The 20,575-nt window shown below is 42.9% G+C and overlaps 7 non-coding genes across 7 annotated transcripts; all 7 read left to right on the top strand.

Annotated features, from left to right (window-relative positions):
• Positions 1-7,577: 7,577 nt before the first annotated feature.
• trnaw-cca (transfer RNA tryptophan (anticodon CCA)) lies at positions 7,578-7,649 on the top strand. The gene has a single exon. It is a non-coding gene; the product is annotated as a tRNA-Trp (tRNA).
• Positions 7,650-9,518: 1,869 nt separating this feature from the next.
• trnaw-cca (transfer RNA tryptophan (anticodon CCA)) lies at positions 9,519-9,590 on the top strand. Its single transcript has one exon. It is a non-coding gene; the product is annotated as a tRNA-Trp (tRNA).
• A 1,037-nt stretch (positions 9,591-10,627) lies between these two features.
• On the top strand, positions 10,628-10,699 carry trnaw-cca (transfer RNA tryptophan (anticodon CCA)). The gene has a single exon. It is a non-coding gene; the product is annotated as a tRNA-Trp (tRNA).
• A 1,110-nt stretch (positions 10,700-11,809) lies between these two features.
• trnaw-cca (transfer RNA tryptophan (anticodon CCA)) lies at positions 11,810-11,881 on the top strand. The gene has a single exon. It is a non-coding gene; the product is annotated as a tRNA-Trp (tRNA).
• A 1,868-nt stretch (positions 11,882-13,749) lies between these two features.
• Positions 13,750-13,821, top strand: trnaw-cca (transfer RNA tryptophan (anticodon CCA)). Its single transcript has one exon. It is a non-coding gene; the product is annotated as a tRNA-Trp (tRNA).
• A 5,345-nt stretch (positions 13,822-19,166) lies between these two features.
• trnaw-cca (transfer RNA tryptophan (anticodon CCA)) lies at positions 19,167-19,238 on the top strand. The gene has a single exon. It is a non-coding gene; the product is annotated as a tRNA-Trp (tRNA).
• Positions 19,239-20,268: 1,030 nt separating this feature from the next.
• Positions 20,269-20,340, top strand: trnaw-cca (transfer RNA tryptophan (anticodon CCA)). The gene has a single exon. It is a non-coding gene; the product is annotated as a tRNA-Trp (tRNA).
• Positions 20,341-20,575: the final 235 nt, after the last annotated feature.

Here is a 20,575-nt window from a genome sequence, read left to right on the forward strand (position 1 = left end):
AAAACGACATCTCCCATCGTTCAACTCTCCGTCATATCATCATATCAAGCTTCGCCTTTATTATTGTTTTGAAAATGCAACTACTAGTGGCGAAAACTTTGGTCTACATATTGTGCCTTTAAGAACACTTATTTTCTCATGAATGTTAACCACATTCTTCAAATAGTTTCGTTCTCTAGATTGGACAGCATGTTGTGCTGTCCCAGTAGGCATTGTACAGAACAGTTTAATTGAGCCAATACAATATAGCAAAAATACCGTTGCTGCATCAACAACACTCCTGCAAAGAATTTCCGGACAATAGTGTAAATGCTATAGTCTGTTAATAGGTCACTGAAAAAAATACAGACCATGCGTGGTATACAGCTATGAAGTCTCTGAACCAATATTTCTTTAGCATTCATACTGCCAGTAAAAAAAATAAAAATAAAAAAAGCCCAAAGGTCAAGATGCAAATTAATCATAACACACTATAAAAAGAAAACATCTTACATTAGACTTGACGCTCATGAGTTCAAAAACATCACCTCACCCCAATGTTATATACCCCAAAGCGATTCGGACACACAACCTTCTGATCTGGAGTGAGACACTCTAGCGTTGTGACCACAAGATCAAGAAAATTAGCTGGTGTTTCTTGCTTAAGTGCTTTGATTCAATTTGCAAATCAGTCACGGTAAAGGGCTGTAGGAGCACTCTTGATGATTGACTTTATACTCAGGAAGTCAAGAAGACATCACCTGACGTCATTCGAACATGCAACCATCTGACGTGGAGTTAGCCATGCTACCGTTGCACCAGCCATAGGCGCTGAAATGATTGAGCACCCATGGAAAAATTACTGAGTAATGAGAATGAAATATTTGAAAATATTTTTTGCGATAAATTATCAGAGTTATTATTTAGTCTTGGAAACAGTGGTGAAAATGCACCACTATGCAAATCAGTCATTTTACAGAGCTGAAGGAACTGTCTTCGCAAACCTATATGGTGCTTCCTTCTTAAGCCACCTTGATATATTCAACACAAAATGCAGCCTTCTTTCCCCTCCACAGCCCCACTCTCCCCAATAGGCTGAAGCGGTGAGGCGTTCTAAATTTCCTGGTGCATTATTATGGGTGCAAAGTGATTCCCATTGGCATGTAGATGTTTCCACGATTTCTTCAGAGTTTGTATTGCAAGATACAAAAAAATGACAGGTCAAGATGCAGGTCTGTCACAGAACACCAGTGGTTTTCAGTCTTGGTCTGGGGACCCACTGCTCTGGGCTGCATTTCCCAAAAGCATGGCAAACCCATTGAAACCAATAGAGCTATAATTTATTCTTATGATTCTTTTGGCAAATACAGTCCTGTAAATTTTGTATGTCTCCTTTATTTGACACACTACGCTGAGTTCATGGAGCTCTCTGTGAATGACCTAATAATCTGAATCAGGTGTGTTAAGTGCTTTGAGTCAATTTGCAAATCAGTCACTGTAAAGGGTTGTAGACTTTATACTTAGGAGGTCAAGAAGAGATCAACTGATGTGATGCAAGATATAAAAGAGCAACACGTCAAGATGCAGATCTGTCAAAGTACAAAATGACAGGAATGCTTATCACATTAGACCTCAGGCTTAGAAAATCAAGAACAGCTTAGCTGACACTATTGATGTTAGACTTTATACTCAGAAGGTAAAGAAGAGATCACCTGACGTGATTCGAACATGCAACAATCTGATCTGGATTCAGCCATGCTACCAGGGCCGTCGCCAGAAAATTTTCATTGGGGGGGCATTTCGTTTTCATAGGGGGGCACACTTTTTATATATAATAATTTATATATAATTATATATAAAACATTAACTTGAATAAAGTTCTATATTAAAACATATTTTAAAGCATGTTTTTGCAGCACTGAACAATAGCCGATCACAGACATGTCTGCTAAGATTGTATGCGCAGCTGAGCAAAAGGAGAATTTTTTAAAGAATCGTGTAGGCTGTTAACATATGCACTGTCTAATATTTATCGATACATCACTATAATGTTACATGCAACTATATGTTAAAACAATATTCTTCCATCTATATAGGCCTATAACAATGAATTTTGTAATTTACAACGAATTCATGACAATGTTGTCACGTTTAAGAAGGGGAAGGGTCTGGGTCCAGTTGCAGGGAAAGGATATTTATTAATTAAACAAACAAAGCAAAAGGCCAACACGGCACAAAACTAAACATAAACTGAAACACAAAATAACAAAATCCAGAACACGATCAAAATCCAGGAATCTTCAAGAACACAACATAACACACAGGACAGAAGACAATGCAGCCATGAAAACGGAATGAAGAATGAGTGTTCTTATACAGAGTCCAGATAGTGAGCAGCTGTGAGTGAATCAGTGCAAATGACAAGACATACGTGAACAATCAGAGGAGTGCAGTGCAAACACAGCGACCTCAGGTGGCTGAGGGAAACCCACAGCCCCGATCATGACATTACCCCCTCCCTACGGAACGGCTCCCAGACGTTCCCAAAGTCTGGAGGGAGGAGGTACGGAGGAAGGCAACTCAGGGGGAGGGATGGCGGGCCAGGCCCGTGCAGCGCAGTCACCGCCGCGTCAGCAACAGAAAGCACAGCCGTCTCCGCGCCAGGAACAGAGCGCGCGGCAGCCTCAGCGTCAGGAACAGAACGCGCGGCAGCCTCAGCGTCAGGAACAGAACGCGCGGCCGCCTCAGCGTCAGGAACAGAGAGTGCGGTCGTCTCTTCATCAGGAACAGAGAGTGCGGTCGTCTCTGCGTCAGGAACAGAGAGTGCAGTTGTCTCTGCGTCAGGAACAGAGCGTGCAGTTGTCTCTGTGTCAGGAACGGAGAGCGCAGTTGTCTCTGCCTCAGGAACAGAGAGCGCAGTTGTCTCTGCCTCAGGAACCGAGAGCGCGGCCGCCTCCGCGTCAGGGACTGAGAGCGCAGTTGTCTCCGCGTCAGGAACAGAGAAAGTGGAAGCCGCCGCCTTCCCACGAAACTCCGTCTCCACCCCCACCGCAAAGAAGGGGCGCCTTCGCATCTCCTCGGCGACACGGGCATTCATCGCCAGGCAGGCGTAGATATATTCGAAGCGCGCTGCCGACGCCGCCTCAAAGGACAACCCCTCTGTCTTGGGAGCAGAGGGAATGGTCGCCGTCCCGACCGCCGCCTCAAAAAAAAAAATTCTTCCCCGCTGGACCCATTGTGGATGGCTGCATTCTGTCACGTTTAAGAAGGGGAAGGGTCTGGGTCCAGGTGCAGGGAAAGGATATTTATTAATTAAACAAATAAACAAACAAAGCAAAAGGCCAACACGGCACAAAACTAAACATAAACTGAAACACAAAATAACAAAATCCAGAACACGATCAAAATCCAGGAATCTTCAAGAACACAACATAACACACAGGACAGAAGACAATGCAGCCATGAAAACGGAATGAAGAATGAGTGTTCTTAAACAGAGTCCAGATAGTGAGCAGCTGTGAGTGAATCAGTGCAAATGACAAGACAGACGTGAACAATCAGAGGAGTGCAGTGCAAACACAGCGACCTCAGGTGGCTGAGGGAAACCCACAGCCCCGATCATGACATTACCCCCTCCCTACGGAACGGCTCCCAGACGTTCCCAAAGTCTGGAGGGAGGAGGTACGGAGGAAGGCAACTCAGGGGGAGGGATGGCGGGCCAGGCCCGTGCAGCGCAGTCACCGCCGCGTCAGCAACAGAAAGCGCAGCCGTCTCCGCGCCAGGAACAGAGTGCGCGGCCGCCTCCGCGCCAGGAACAGAGCGGGCAGCAGCCTCAGCGTCAGGAACAGAACGCGCGGCAGCCTCAGCGTCAGGAACAGAACGCGCGGCCGCCTCAGCGTCAGGAACAGAGACTGCGGTCGTCTCTGCGTCAGGAACAGAGAGTGCGGTCGTCTCTGCGTCAGGAACAGAGAGTGTGGTCGTCTCTGCGTCAGGAACAGAGAGTGCAGTTGTCTCTGCGTCAGAAACAGAGCGTGCAGTTGTCTCTGCGTCAGGAACGGAGAGCGCAGTTGTTTCTGCCTCAGGAACAGAGAGCGCGGCCGCCTCCGCGTCAGGGACTGAGAGCGCAGTTGTCTCCGCGTCAGGAACAGAGAAAGTGGAAGCCGCCGCCTTCCCACGAAACTCCGTCTCCACCCCCAACGCAAAGAAGGGGCGCCTTCGCATCTCCTCTGCGACACGGGCATTCATCGCCAGGCAGGCGTAGATATATTCGAAGCGCGCTGCCGACGCCGCCTCAAAGGACAACCCCTCCGTCTTGGGAGCAGAGGGAATGGTCGCCGCCCCGACCACCGCCTCAAAAAAAAAAATTCTTCCCCGCTGGACCCATTGTGGATGGCTGCATTCTATCACGTTTAAGAAGGGGAAGGGTCTGGGTCCAGGTGCAGGGAAAGGATATTTATTAATTAAACAAATAAACAAACAAAGCAAAAGGCCAACACGGCACAAAACTAAACATAAACTGAAACACAAAATAACAAAATCCAGAACACGATCAAAATCCAGGAATCTTCAAGAACACAACATAACACACAGGACAGAAGACAATGCAGCCATGAAAACGGAATGAAGAATGAGTGTTCTTATACAGAGTACAGATAGTGAGCAGCTGTGAGTGAATCAGTGCAAATGACAAGACAGACGTGAACAATCAGAGGAGTGCAGTGCAAACACAGCGACCTCAGGTGGCTGAGGGAAACCCACAGCCCCGATCATGACAAATGTTTTACATTTAAACTACCCGAAAAGTTACAGTTAAAAGTTCCTTCAAAGCATGTAATGTTAAAAAACGTATTTACGCACTTACTAGTTTTAAAACATTTTATGCATGAATTTAAAAAAAAACTGCTATACACATATCAGACAAAATTGTGTTGAGAGAAAAAAAACTGTTGTTGTCGACAAATCCTTTAAATTAGCCTATTCAGACAGACGAACATAAAAATCAGAAAATATGAGCAGCTACAAAATTATAGTACAAATTTATAAATAAACATTATGAAATAAATCACAAATTATAATGGCATTCGTTATAAACACCATACAAAAGTCTAACCATACGAATTTAAAGAGAAACTGAAACGCACCTGTGCATCTTTCGGCAAGAATAGCTACAAATATTTTCCACATCTAGAGGCTTCGGCGCTTTCGCTTAAATTTTTTTCCTTACAGCGGAACCAACTTAAAATATGTCATTTTTGGTCACACTGATAAGAATAAGACATTATTCCGAACTGTAAAAGGTTAACTTATATTTGCACTCACTATAAAAACAGCTTTCGTAAAATAAAGAAAAGTGTGGGCTTTCAGCCTTCTCTGTTTCCTTGAGCTTGCTGCGCGGTCACTAAATGAACCAGAACTCAGTGTAGACATGTCGCACAGTTTTTTTTTTTTGGTTTGTTTTTTTGGTTTGATAATATGTTAATTATTTAAGTGAAACAAATTTCGTTTAGGACTATTTATTTTATTATTTTTTACCTTTTTTTTTTATTTAGTTTTTCTTCCTACACAGAATCCCATGCGCAGTGCGTGCCCGCCTGCTTGCTACGCCAGTGTTTCCAAATGAATTAAACTTATGCGCAAAATTAGAATATAGCAAAAAAAAATTGCGAATAAAGCACTGTTACCATCCAGTGAGTTGAAGAGAACAAAATTGTCACTTCCTGATTAACTTGTGCTAAATATCACGAATAAAAAATAAATTTTCTGTAGTATGGGAGAAGGTACTGTAGGCTATAGCATATGATCATTCTTGTATACAATAAATTACGAGCTTCAGAGCGCGCAGACGAAATGCAGTCGTGTTATCTTATTTTCAGAGCCTGCTGTTTGGGAAAACAGTTATGGGAGTTTATTATGATGAAGCACTTTGAGACTTTCCTTAAGCATTTTAAAATGACGGAACTAGAAGATGCTGTGCAATGAGATCGGTCTGTTGGTTGGTCCAGTTATGCTATCAGATCGCAAAATCACATGTCAAATTTTTGATGAGCATCAAGTAATGTATTAGGTAAAAGTGTTTCCATCGAGTTTATGCACGTTTTCTTACCGGATAAGAATTTTATCCTACTTAGCAAATAGGTTTTTACGCGCATTTTTAGAATTCATGCGCATCTTGGCGTTTCCATCCAGCGTTTTTTATGCAATATCCCAAAATGTGCATAAAAAAAGGTTACAGAAACGATTAGTTATTATCTTCATATTAGTTTACTGTTGTAGACTAGAGATTAGTGCTCCTTTAGAGCTAGATGATTTGTTTGGCAGTATTTAATGCTAGATCAATGTTTTTCGTTCTTAAAAGTAAGTTAACTCGCGGTCATGGGCAGGGGGACACGTCAAGTCACTTGGGGGGGCACTGCCCCCCAATGCCCCCCCTTGGCGACGGGCCTGTTGTACCACAAGATATCACAAACCTGTCTGGTGCTTCTGAGGCTTTCTGAGTTTCCTGGTGTGTTGTTGGGGGTGAAAAGTAACCCTTCCTTCGATAGCTCAGCTGGTAGAGCGGAGGACTGTAGATGATGCATTGGCTATCCTTAGGTCGCTGGCTCGAAGGAGCTAGATTTTGAATTCGGCACGTTGATTTTTTCATGATTCCTTTACAGTTTGTATTGCAAAATATTTAAAAAAATAACAGGTCAAGATGCATATCTGTGACAGTACCCCAGTGGTTTTCAATCCTGGTCCTGGGGACCCGCTGCTCTTGGCTTTGTTTCCCAAAGGCATCGCAATCCTTAATAAACCATAGACGCATTGAAACCAATAGAGCTACGATCAACTTAGGCTTATGATACTTCTGAAAATGCAGCCCTGAGCTAATGATCTGAATCAGGTGTGTTTAATAAAGGAGACATACAGAGTGGTGGGATTGAAAACCACTGCAGTACACAACGACAGGACCTCTTTTCACATTAGATCTCTGACTTAGGAAGTCAACAAGAGATCACATGACTCTGACGTGATTTGAACACGCAACCTTCCAAGATGGCGGCGTGGTCAGACACAGCGGCTACTCCCGGTCCTAAAGACGGTGCTTTTATGTCTTTTTATGTCATCTGTTCGTCTCAAAACAGCGTTAATTTGCCGCAAATTCATTGGGAAAGTACTCCAAAACTCACTTATGATCGCCAAAGCCTTTTGGAAATCGGCAACGCATACAAACACCAACTCTCGCCGACAACTACTGAGAAGCTTCAAGGCCTCTGCATACTGCTGAACCTGTAGTGCGCCTGACTCCAGATGGGAAGGTTGCGTGTTAAAATTATTGTGGGGGTCAAGCGATCTGTTCCTGACTTTATGAGTGTAAAGACTGGCTGATTTGCATAGTTTATCAAAGCGCTTAAGCATGAAACACTAAATCATTTTTCCGCTATCTTGTAGTGCAACGGTAGCGTGTCTGGCTCCAAATCACCTTGAGGTCAGACGATCTGTTTTTGACCTCCTGAGTATGAAGTCCAACATCAAGAGTGTTCCTTGAGAACTGTATATGTACTGATGTGCGGTCTGTGTCAAGGCCGTTAAGCAAAATACATCGCCTCAGGCTTCAGGACCTCGTGGCGCAAGGGTAGCGCGTCTGACTCCAGATCAGAAGGTTGCGTGTTCAAATCATGTCGGGGTCATGTGGTCTCTTGTTGACTTCCTCAGAGGTCTAATGTGAAAAGAGGTCCTGTTGTTGTGTACTGCAGTGGTTTTCAATCCCACCGCTCTGTATGTCTCCCTTATTAAATACACCTGATTCAGATCATTAGCTCGTTAGGAGAGAGCTCCATGAACTCAGCTGAGTTGATCGTTGCTCTATTGGTTTCAATACGTCTACGGTGTATTAAGGATTGCGATGCTTTTGGGAAACACAGCACAGAGGGGCGGGTCCCCAGGACCAGGATTGAAAACCGCTGGTGTACTGTGTCAGATCTGTATCTTCGCCTGTTATTTTTTAAAAATATTTTTCAATACAAACTGTAAAGGAATCCTGAAAACATCTACGTGACGAATTCAAAATCTAGCTTCTTCAAGCCGGAATCAAACCAGCGACCTAAGGATAGCCAATGCATCATCTACAGTCCTGTGCTCTTCCAGCTGAGCTATCGAAGGAAGGGTTACTTTTCACCCACAACAATGCACCAGGAAACTCAGAAAGCCTCAGAAGCACCAGACAGATTTGTGATATCTTGTGGTACAACGGTAGCATGGCTGAATCCAGATCAGATGGTTGCATGTTCGAATCACATCAGTTGATCTCTTCTTGACATCCTGAGTATAAAGTCTACAGCCCTTTACCGTGACTGATTTGCAAATTGAATCAAAGCACTTAAGCAAGGAAAGTCTAACATCAAGAGTGTTCCTGCAGGCCTTTACCGTGACTGGTTTTCAAATTGAATCAAAGCCCTCAAGCAAGAACCACCACCTAGTTGATGACCTTGTGGCGCAATGGTAAGGCGTCTGTCTTCAGATCAGAAGGTTGCGTGTTGGAGTCACGTCAGAGACAAGCGAAATTCTTGTCCTACTGAGTTTGAACGCTGTAGTCAAGACTGTTCCTTCAGCTCTGTAAAACGACTGATTTGCGTTGTGTATCAAATTTCCTAAGCGCCATCTCTTTTTCCGCTATCTTGTGATGCAACGGCAGAGTGACTGGCTTGTTGTTGACCTCCTGCGTATAAAGCCTAACTTTAAAAGTGTTCCTTGAGCACTGTGTATTTACTGATTTGCATTTTGCATCACGGTGATTAAGCAAAATGAACCGTTTCACTTTGTAGGACCTCGTGGCGCAACGGTATACAACGGTATACTTGCCATACAATCTCTGAAGAAATTGTGGAAACATCTACGTGCCAAATTCAAAAGGCAAGTCCTTCAAACCGGAGACCTACAGATAGCCAATGCATCATCCACAGTCCTCCGCTCTACCAGCTGAGCTATCGAAGGCACGGGACGAAAGGTGGCTTAAGCAGGAAACACCAGATAGGTTTGTGGTGTTTTGGGGTACAATGGTAACATGGCTGAATCCAGATCAGATGGTTGCATGTTCGTATCACATCAGTTGATCTGTTCTTGACATCCTGAGTATAAAGTCTACAGCCCTTTACCGTGACTGATTTGCAAATTGAATCAAAGCACTTAAGCAAGGAACACCGACTTGTTTTCTTGACCTCGTGGCCGCGGCGGTAGTGCGCCTGACTCCGGATGGGAAGGTTGCGTGTTAAAATTATTGTGGGGGTCAAGCGATCTGTTCCTGACTTTATGAGTGTAAAGACTGGCTGATTTGCATAGTTTATCAAAGCTCTTGAGCATGAAACACTAAATCATTTTTCCGCTATCTTGTAGTGCAACGGTAGCGTGTCTGGCTCCAAATCACCTTGAGGTCAGACAATCTGTTTTTGACCTCCTGAGTATGAAGTCCAACATCAAGAGTGTTCCTTGAGCACTGTATATGTACTGATGTGCAGTCTGTGTCAAGGCGGTTAAGCAAAATACATCACCTCAGGCTTCAGGACCTCGTGGCGCAACGGTAGCGCGTCTGACTCCAGATCAGAAGGTTGCGTGTTCAAATCACGTCGGGGTCATGTGGTCTCTTGTTGACTTCCTCAGAGGTCTAATGTGAAAAGAGGTCCTGTTGTTGTGTACTGCAGTGGTTTTCAATCTGCTCTGTATGTCTCCCTTATTAAATACACCTGATTCAGATCATTAGCTCGTTAGGAGAGAGCTCCATGAACTCAGCTGAGTTGATCGTTGCTCTATTGGTTTCAATGCATCTACGGTGTATTAAGGATTGCAATGCTTTTGGGAAACACAGCACAGAGGGGCGGGTCCCCAGGACCAGGATTGAAAACCGCTGGTGTACTGTGACAGATCTGTTTCTTCACCTGTTATTTTTTTTTTTATATATTTTGCAATACAAACTGTAAAGGAATCATGAAAACATCTACGTGGTGAATTCAAAATCTAGCTTCTTCGGGCCGGAATCAAACCAGCGACCCAAGGATAGCCAATGCATCATCTACAGTCCTGCGCTCTACCAGCTGAGCTATCGAAGGAAGGGGACGAAAGGTGGCTTAAGCAGGAAACACCAGATAGGTTTGTGGTGTTTTGGGGTAAAACGGTAACATGGCTGAATCCAGATCAGATGGTTGCATGTTCGTATCACATCAGTTGATCTGTTCTTGACATCCTGAGTATAAAGTCTACAGCCCTTTACCGTGACTCATTTGCAAATTGAATCAAAGCACTTAAGCAAGGAACACCGACTTGTTTTCTTGACCTCGTGGCCGCGGCGGTAGTGCGCCTGACTCCGGATGGGAAGGTTGCGTGTTAAAATTATTGTGGGGGTCAAGCGATCTGTTCCTGACTTTATGAGTGTAAAGACTGGCTGATTTGCATAGTTTATCAAAGCGCTTAAGCATGAAACACGAAATCATTTTTCCGCTATCTTGTAGTGCAACGGTAGCGTGTCTGGCTCCAAATCACCTTGAGGTCAGACGATCTGTTTTTGACCTCCTGAGTATGAAGTCCAACATCAAGAGTGTTCCTTGAGCACTGTATATTTACTGATGTGCAGTCTGTGTCAAGGCGGTTAAGCAAAATACATCACCTCAGGCTTCAGGACCTCGTGGCGCAACGGCAGCGCGTCTGACTCCAGATCAGAAGGTTGCGTGTTCAAATCACGTCGGGGTCAAGTGATCTCTTGTTGACTTCCTAAGTCAGAGGTCTAATGTGAAAAGAGGTCCTGTCGTTGTGTACTGCAGTGGTTTTCAATCCCACCGCTCTGTATGTCTCCCTTATTAAACACACCTGATTCAGATCATTAGCTCGTTAGGAGAGAGCTCCATGAACTCAGCTGAGTGTGTCAGAAAAAGGAGACATACAAAATGTGCAGGGCTGCGTTTTCCAGAAGCATCGTAAGCCTAAATTGATCGTAGCTCTATTGGTTTCAATGCGTCTACAGTGTATTAAGGATTGCGATGCTTTTGGGAAACACAGCACAGAGTGGCGGGTCCCCAGGACCAGGATTGAAAACCGCTGGTGTACTGTGACAGATCTGTTTCTTCACCTGTTATTTTTTTTTTTATATTTTGCAATACAAACTGTAAAGGAATCATGAAAACATCTACGTGGTGAATTCAAAATCTAGCTTCTTCGGGCCGGAATCAAACCAGCGACCCAAGGATAGCCAATGCATCATCTACAGTCCTGCGCTCTACCAGCTGAGCTATCGAAGGAAGGGGACGAAAGGTGGCTTAAGCAGGAAACACCAGATAGGTTTGTGGTGTTTTGGGGTACAACGGTAACATGGCTGAATCCAGATCAGATGGTTGCATGTTCGTATCACATCAGTTGATCTGTTCTTGACATCCTGAGTATAAAGTCTACAGCCCTTTACCGTGACTCATTTGCAAATTGAATCAAAGCACTTAAGCAAGGAACACCGACTTGTTTTCTTGACCTCGTGGCCGCGGTGGTAGTGCGCCTGACTCCGGATGGGAAGGTTGCGTGTTAAAATTATTGTGGGGGTCAAGCGATCTGTTCCTGACTTTATGAGTGTAAAGACTGGCTGATTTGCATAGTTTATCAAAGCGCTTGAGCATGAAACACTAAATCATTTTTCCGCTATCTTGTAGTGCAACGGTAGCGTGTCTGGCTCCAAATCACCTTGAGGTCAGACAATCTGTTTTTGACCTCCTGAGTATGAAGTCCAACATCAAGAGTGTTCCTTGAGCACTGTATATGTACTGATGTGCAGTCTGTGTCAAGGCGGTTAAGCAAAATACATCACCTCAGGCTTCAGGACCTCGTGGCGCAACGGTAGCGCGTCTGACTCCAGATCAGAAGGTTGCGTGTTCAAATCACGTCGGGGTCATGTGGTCTCTTGTTGACTTCCTCAGAGGTCTAATGTGAAAAGAGGTCCTGTTGTTGTGTACTGCAGTGGTTTTCAATCTGCTCTGTATGTCTCCCTTATTAAATACACCTGATTCAGATCATTAGCTCGTTAGGAGAGAGCTCCATGAACTCAGCTGAGTTGATCGTTGCTCTATTGGTTTCAATGCGTCTACGGTGTATTAAGGATTGCGATGCTTTTGGGAAACACAGCACAGAGGGGCGGGTCCCCAGGACCAGGATTGAAAACCACTGGTGTACTGTGTCAGATCTGTATCTTCGCCTGTTATTTTTTAAAAATATTTTTCAATACAAACTGTAAAGGAATCCTGAAAACATCTACGTGACGAATTCAAAATCTAGCTTCTTCGAGCCGGAATCAAATCAGCGACCTAAGGATAGCCAATGCATCATCTACAGTCCTGTGCTCTTCCAGCTGAGCTATCGAAGGAAGGGCTACTTTTCAACCACAACAATGCACCAGGAAACTCAGAAAGCCTCAGAAGCACCAGACAGATTTGTGATATCTTGTGGTACAACGGTAGCATGGCTGAATCCAGATCAGATGGTTGCATGTTCGAATCACATCAGTTGATCTCTTCTTGACATCCTGAGTATAAAGTCTACAGCCCTTTACCGTGACTGATTTGCAAATTGAATCAAAGCACTTAAGCAAGGAAAGTCTAACATCAAGAGTGTTCCTGCAGGCCTTTACCGTGACTGGTTTTCAAATTGAATCAAAGCCCTCAAGCAAGAACCACCACCTAGTTGATGACCTTGTGGCGCAATGGTAAGGCGTCTGTCTTCAGATCAGAAGGTTGCGTGTTGGAGTCACGTCAGAGACAAGCGAAATTCTTGTCCTACTGAGTTTGAACGCTGTAGTCAAGACTGTTCCTTCAGCTCTGTAAAACGACTGATTTGCGTTATGTATCAAATTTCCTAAGCGCCATCTCTTTTTTCCGCTATCTTGTGATGCAACGGCAGAGTGACTGGCTTGTTGTTGACCTCCTGCGTATAAAGCCTAACTTTAAAAGTGTTCCTTGAGCACTGTGTATTTACTGATTTGCATTTTGCATCACGGTGATTAAGCAAAATGAACCGTTTCACTTTGTAGGACCTCGTGGCGCAACGGTATACAACGGTATACTTGCCATACAATCTCTGAAGAAATTGTGGAAACATCTACGTGCCAAATTCAAAAGGCAAGTCCTTCAAACCGGAGACCTACAGATAGCCAATGCATCATCCACAGTCCTCCGCTCTACCAGCTGAGCTATCGAAGGCACGGGACGAAAGGTGGCTTAAGCAGGAAACACCAGATAGGTTTGTGGTGTTTTGGGGTACAACGGTAACATGGCTGAATCCAGATCAGATGGTTGCATGTTCGTATCACATCAGTTGATCTGTTCTTGACATCCTGAGTATAAAGTCTACAGCCCTTTACCGTGACTGATTTGCAAATTGAATCAAAGCACTTAAGCAAGGAACACCGACTTGTTTTCTTGACCTCGTGGCCGCGGCGGTAGTGCGCCTGACTCCGGATGGGAAGGTTGCGTGTTAAAATTATTGTGGGGGTCAAGCGATCTGTTCCTGACTTTATGAGTGTAAAGACTGGCTGATTTGCATAGTTTATCAAAGCGCTTGAGCATGAAACACTAAATCATTTTTCCGCTATCTTGTAGTGCAACGGTATAGCGTGTCTGGCTCCAAATCACCTTGAGGTCAGACGATCTGTTTTTGACCTCCTGAGTATGAAGTCCAACATCAAGAGTGTTCCTTGAGCACTGTATATTTACTGATGTGCAGTCTGTGTCAAGGCGGTTAAGCAAAATACATCACCTCAGGCTTCAGGACCTCGTGGCGCAACGGCAGCGCGTCTGACTCCAGATCAGAAGGTTGCGTGTTCAAATCACGTCGGGGTCAAGTGATCTCTTGTTGACTTCCTAAGTCAGAGGTCTAATGTGAAAAGAGGTCCTGTCGTTGTGTACTGCAGTGGTTTTCAATCCCACCGCTCTGTATGTCTCCCTTATTAAACACACCTGATTCAGATCATTAGCTCGTTAGGAGAGAGCTCCATGAACTCAGCTGAGTGTGTCAGAAAAAGGAGACATACAAAATGTGCAGGGCTGCGTTTTCCAGAAGCATCGTAAGCCTAAATTGATCGTAGCTCTATTGGTTTCAATGCGTCTACAGTGTATTAAGGATTGCGATGCTTTTGGGAAACACAGCACAGAGTGGCGGGTCCCCAGGACCAGGATTGAAAACCGCTGGTGTACTGTGACAGATCTGTTTCTTCACCTGTTATTTTTTTTTTATATATTTTGCAATACAAACTGTAAAGGAATCATGAAAACATCTACGTGGTGAATTCAAAATCTAGCTTCTTCGGGCCGGAATCAAACCAGCGACCCAAGGATAGCCAATGCATCATCTACAGTCCTGCGCTCTACCAGCTGAGCTATCGAAGGAAGGGGACGAAAGGTGGCTTAAGCAGGAAACACCAGATAGGTTTGTGGTGTTTTGGGGTACAACGGTAACATGGCTGAATCCAGATCAGATGGTTGCATGTTCGTATCACATCAGTTGATCTGTTCTTGACATCCTGAGTATAAAGTCTACAGCCCTTTACCGTGACTCATTTGCAAATTGAATCAAAGCACTTAAGCAAGGAACACCGACTTGTTTTCTTGACCTCGTGGCCGCGGTGGTAGTGCGCCTGACTCCGGATGGGAAGGTTGCGTGTTAAAATTATTGTGGGGGTCAAGCGATCTGTTCCTGACTTTATTAGTGTAAAGACTGGCTGATGTGCATAGTTTATCAAAGCGCTTAAGCATGAAACACTAAATAATTTTTCCGCTATCTTGTAGTGCAACGGTAGCGTGTCTGGCTCCAAATCACCTTGAGGTCAGACGATCTGTTTTTGACCTCCTGAGTATGAAGTCCAACATCAAGAGTGTTCCTTGAGCACTGTATATTTACTAGTGGTGGGCCGTTATCGGCGTTAACGTGCTGCGTTAACGTGAAACTCTTATCGCGCGATAAAAAAAATCTCGCCGTTAATCTATTCTCAAATTTGGGTTGGGAGATGGGTCTAAACTATGCAAGCTATGATGACTTTCACCTTGATAGTTTAACGCGGATGTATACCGAAAACTGTAGAATATGGTCGCGCGTAGGCATGTGCCGGTATCACATTTTCATGCTGCGATTAATTGATTGAGCTTTTATCACGGTATACGGTATTATCACGATATTGTAATTTTACAAGAGAAACAGGTAAAAAAACACAAAAAACGTCAGTTTCGTCAACTTAGTAACTTTAATAACTTTTTAATTAACTAAAAGTACTTCAAACATTTAAATACACATAAATATAAATAAAACAATACACAAAATAAAAGTAAACTTGAGCAATTATATCAAAGTGAATGTGCAAACTGCAAAAGAACAACATTTGTTATATGTTTTTAAATAGATTTAAGAGCAAAAAACTATTTTCAAAGAATCAACAATAAACATTTTCAACCATTTCCTGGTATCTCTTCTGGGCTGCCTGGCATATTTTAGTCCTCGAGATTAAAGTGCAAAAATGAAGCTGATGTATGGATGACCACTTCCTCCACTGCTGGTCCATAGGTCAGTAGTTGCTGCATACCATTTTCCCTGGGCTATACGCTTGCCAACATCCTCTTTTAGACTGTTATACATTTTGGGTAATTCTGTCTTAGAGAAAAACTTCTGTGAGGGAACTTTGTAAAGTGGAACTGTTGTCTTCATCAGTTTCAGAAATGCTGGTTTTGCTACTGTGTAAATGGGGATCATGTCTTTAGCAATACAGTACGCTATGGCATGATTGATTTCCTTGGCCCGATGAGATGAAGGTCCATATGAAGCCTGACGCTGGAATGCCTCTTGAACTGTTGGCTGAACGATGGCTTCAGCTGAAGATGAACCAGCACTGCTAGATGCATGGCCACTCTGTAAAATAGGAATGAAAAATATTACTTCACACCTCTGATAATTTAAATAAAAGATGCTGTTCAGACAGAGAATACAAGCAAAGTAAATTTTAGTTTTTTTGTTTTTAGATTAAAAATAACCCAAGTTCCAACTTTCAACTAAATGCATCTGTCAGTTCATACTATATTTTAGTAATAGTACTTCAAACTATATATATATATATATATATATATATATATATATATATATATATATTAACACGATGATGAGCTTAAGTTTTGCACTTTACTTGTACTCTCTTGTAAACATGTAAACATCAAGTTTACTCGCACTGTGTGAAAATGTATGATTGTGTTGCATTCCTTTTTTAACTTAAAATCTAATTATTCTGCCTAACTTCCATTATTAATTACAGAACTTACTTTTAGCTGAGTATAGACATGTGTGTGTATTCGGTAATGCAATAAATCGCGGTGATGAATATGCACGATATCGTTATCGTGGGCACTTCAAAATACCGTGAAAAATAATAGATCAGAATTTATATTTATAGAACGCGCAATAGCTTATTTTCCATCAACCGCTTAAACAAACACGGTGTATATGCTGCGCGAAACACGTGCGCACTCTGAATGTAAACAATCCCCACATGTAGAAGCACTGTGCGCATGCGGCGCAGTGCGCACTCTAGTCTAATGTAAACAATCCTCACACGGAGAAGGAGCATGGCGGAAGGAGGAACACTGCCGACGATTTATTCCCATTTTAAAAGCAGGGCTGCCAACTCTACGCATTCAGCGTGACACTCACGCAATTTACACTTCTCACACGCTCTCGCGCCACGCATCCATGTTCTCACACAGAGAAAAATCACGGAGCAAAGAGAACATGGAGACCGACAGACTACTAGAACAGAGCAGGTTACTTTTGATATGAAAACAATTCTCAGCTCTCAGGTTCTGTCCATTTTATTACGAAATTCAGACAATAAATACCGTTTTGGTGCTTGTAAATGTGATGACCGATCGCTGTAGGGATTCAGTTCAAGTAAACCGATCATCTGTTACTTTTTATTTAAAGATACAGTACAACTTTACCGAAAGATATGCCTACATAATATCGATCAATCAGTGTTTTTCAACCACGGAAAGAGGTCAATAAAACTGCAGGTGAACAATTATGTCACAGAACGTTACATTTACCTTAGTTGACTAGAAAAAAAAATAGCTATAGAGGAGTATTTTGCTAAATACATGCACTATATTACATTTGCATTATATTTTTACTTGTTATTTAATTGTTATTATAATGAAAACAAAATTGTATTTAATTTAATTTGTTAATTTTTAACCTTTAATACTACCAGCTGACAGGGCTCTCTGTATGTTTACAGCATTATGTGAGATATATTTTTTTTTCTTGAGAAAAATTTATATGTAGGCTATCTACTGTAGCCTACCTAATTTTTATCCAAAGAGTCCATATTGAATCAAGATTGAAATCAAATCCCAAGAATTGAAATCGTGAAAATTGTGTAAAATTCTGTTTAGTTACCAAATGTTTTGACAATTGCAATTACACCTATTGTAATACAAGTTGTTTTTTTAATGCAAGTTGTTCCCTCCCCCACCACCACCACCACTCCATCCATTTCTCCTGAGCAATTAAAATATTGTGATAATACCGTATACCGTGATAAAAGCTCAATCAATTAATCGCAGCATGAAAATTTGATACCGGCACATGCCTAGCTGAGTATTGTATTTTGTTGTTAAAATACGAGACGCAAACTTAAGTGTAGGAAGTGGAGTTCATGCTAACTCTTAAACTAACGTTACATGGAAGCAAGCAACATGCAGCAAATGGAAATAAGTTAACGTAATTTTGCCATCCTGTCTTTCAAATAGTGGTTTTATGTGGTATTCAGCATGAGAAATGAAGTGTCTTACCTTTATCTCCCTGAATTGCAGTGGATGGTTGTCGCGAATATGAGCGAACATGTTAGACGTGTTCCCGTGTTTAGCAGCCACTTTCCGTCCACATGTTTTACACAAAGGGAAACCGTCTTCGATCAGCAATCCCTCTGCATTTTTTTGGAACCCAAAATATTTCCAAACCTCTGACTTCACCCTTTTTGAAGGGGGATAAATTGTCAGCAGCGTTCCTCCTTCCGCCATGTTTCTTCTTCGTGTGAGGATTAGAGTGCGGTGGCAGCAGCGGCGCGCACTGCGTGCACACAGTGCTTCTACATGTGGGGATTGTTTACATCAGAGTGCGCATCAGTTCTGCGCAGCATATACGCAGTGTTTCTTCAAGCGGTTGATGGAAAATAAGCTAATGCGCGTTCTAAAAATATAAATTCGGATCTATTATTTTTCACGGTATTTTGAAGTGCCTGCGATAACAATATCGTGCATATTCATTACCGCGATTTATCGCATAACCGAATACCGGCACAAGCCTAGTCGCGCGTTTAAGTCTCCTCCGCCAAAACACAGATGGGGTCGCGTCGTCCTCCATTCATAAAAACCGAATCTACTATAGCGAAATGCCACTTAAATTCGTCGTTTTTTGGATTCATAAATCAAATGTTGGTCAGTCACTTAATTCAAATCGCGATATGGACTAGTGTATGTGAAACCTGAAATGCAAAAAGACCATTTTAATATGAATCCGATATGTTCCGTTTGCCTAGCTGTATGTATGAATGATGGAGACGCGCTTTTACTACACGCATACTGAAACACACGTGACGCTCCCGGTAATTTTTGGCATTTTCATCTCACATGAACAGATAAACTCAATCTCCCAAACTGCTGTGAGTGTCACTTTTACCGTTTCATTTGAGAAAACTAGCATCATATCATACTGTATACACAGAAACTTCACGGCAACCTGTCAAAATAAAAGTATGGTGTAACATGTAATGGGTTGGGTAGGTGTTGACGTTAAAAAAAACACAATCTAATAGGGAGAAAAAATAATTTCAGTGTTAGTTAGTTAGTAAACACAAGTACATCTAATTGAACATAATTTATTTTCATCAACAAATTATCATAGAACAGCTTTATGAGCTTTATGATCCATTCTCAAAGACTTTTAAGTCATTATTTGGGTAGCACACATATTCTGAATGCCTTCAGCAGAATTCAAATTAGCCATTTTAATCTAGATTAATCTAGATTAATTCCAAGATTTAATCTAGATTAATCTAGATTAAAAAAATTAATCTATGCCCACCCCTAATATTTACTGATGTGCAGTCTGTGTCAAGGCAGTTAAGCAAAATACATCACCTCAGGCTTCAGGACCTCGTGGCGCAACGGTAGCGCGTCTGACTCCAGATCAGAAGGTTGCGTGTTCAAATCACGTCGGGGTCAAGTGATCTCTTGTTGACTTCCTAAGTCAGAGGTCTAATGTGAAAAGAGGTCCTGTCGTTGTGTACTGCAGTGGTTTTCAATCCCACCGCTCTGTATGTCTCCCTTATTAAACACACCTGATTCAGATCATTAGCTCGTTAGGAGAGAGCTCCATGAACTCAGCTGAGTGTGTCAGAAAAAGGAGACATACAAAATGTGCAGGGCTGCGTTTTCCAGAAGCATCGTAAGCCTAAGTTGATCGTAGCTCTATTGGTTTCAATGCGTCTACAGTGTATTAAGGATTGCGATGCTTTTGGGAAACACAGCACAGAGTGGCGGGTCCCCAGGACCAGGATTGAAAACCACTGGTGTACTGTGACAGATCTGTTTCTTCACCTGTTATTTTTTTTTTTATATTTTGCAATACAAACTGTAAAGGAATCATGAAAACATCTACGTGGTGAATTCAAAATCTAGCTTCTTCGGGCCAGAATCAAACCAGCTACCCAAGGCTAGCCAATGCATAAGTCCTGCGCTCTACCAGCTGAGCTATCGAAGGAAGGGCTACTTTACACCCACAACAATGCACCAGGAAACTCAGAAAGCCTCAGAAGCACCAGACAGATTTGTGATATCTTGTGGTACAACGGTAGCATGGCTGAATCCAGATCAGATGGTTGCATGTTCGAATCACATCAGTTGATCTCTTCTTGACATCCTGAGTATAAAGTCTACAGCCCTTTACCGTGACTGATTTGCAAATTGAATCAAAGCACTTAAGCAAGGAACTCCGACTTGTTTTCTCGACCTCGTGGCCACTAGTAGTGGCCACGGTAGTGCGCCTGACTCCGGATGGGAAGGTTGCGTGTTAAAATTATTGTGGGGGTCAAGCGGTCTGTTCCTGACTTTATGAGTGTAAAGACTGGCTGATTTGCATAGTTTATCAAAGCGCTTGAGCATGAGTGCAAGAGTGTTCCTTGAGCACTGTATATGTACTGATGTGCAGTCTGTGTCAAGGCGGTTAAGCAAAATACATCACCTCGGGCTTCAGGACCTCGTGGCGCAACGGTAGCGCGTCTGACTCCAGATCAGAAGGTTGCGTGTTCAAATCACGTCGGGGTCATGTGATCTCTTGTTGACTTGCTAAGTCAGAGCTCTAATGTGAAAAGAGGTCCTGTCGTTGTGTACTGTATGGCGCGTACTCCGTGCCAAAACCGTTTGAGCGACCGACCGAACGGCTAGCTGAACGTCTGACCGCACGTCTTGAACTCTCTGTGGGTGATCCATGTGACGACCTCACATGATGTCAGCACTATAAAATTTGGACATTATAAAAATTATCAAATAATAACTCTAGC

This window comes from Garra rufa, chromosome 11 (genome assembly GCF_049309525.1).
Source record: "Garra rufa chromosome 11, GarRuf1.0, whole genome shotgun sequence".
In the NCBI taxonomy this organism is placed as follows: domain Eukaryota; kingdom Metazoa; phylum Chordata; class Actinopteri; order Cypriniformes; family Cyprinidae; genus Garra; species Garra rufa.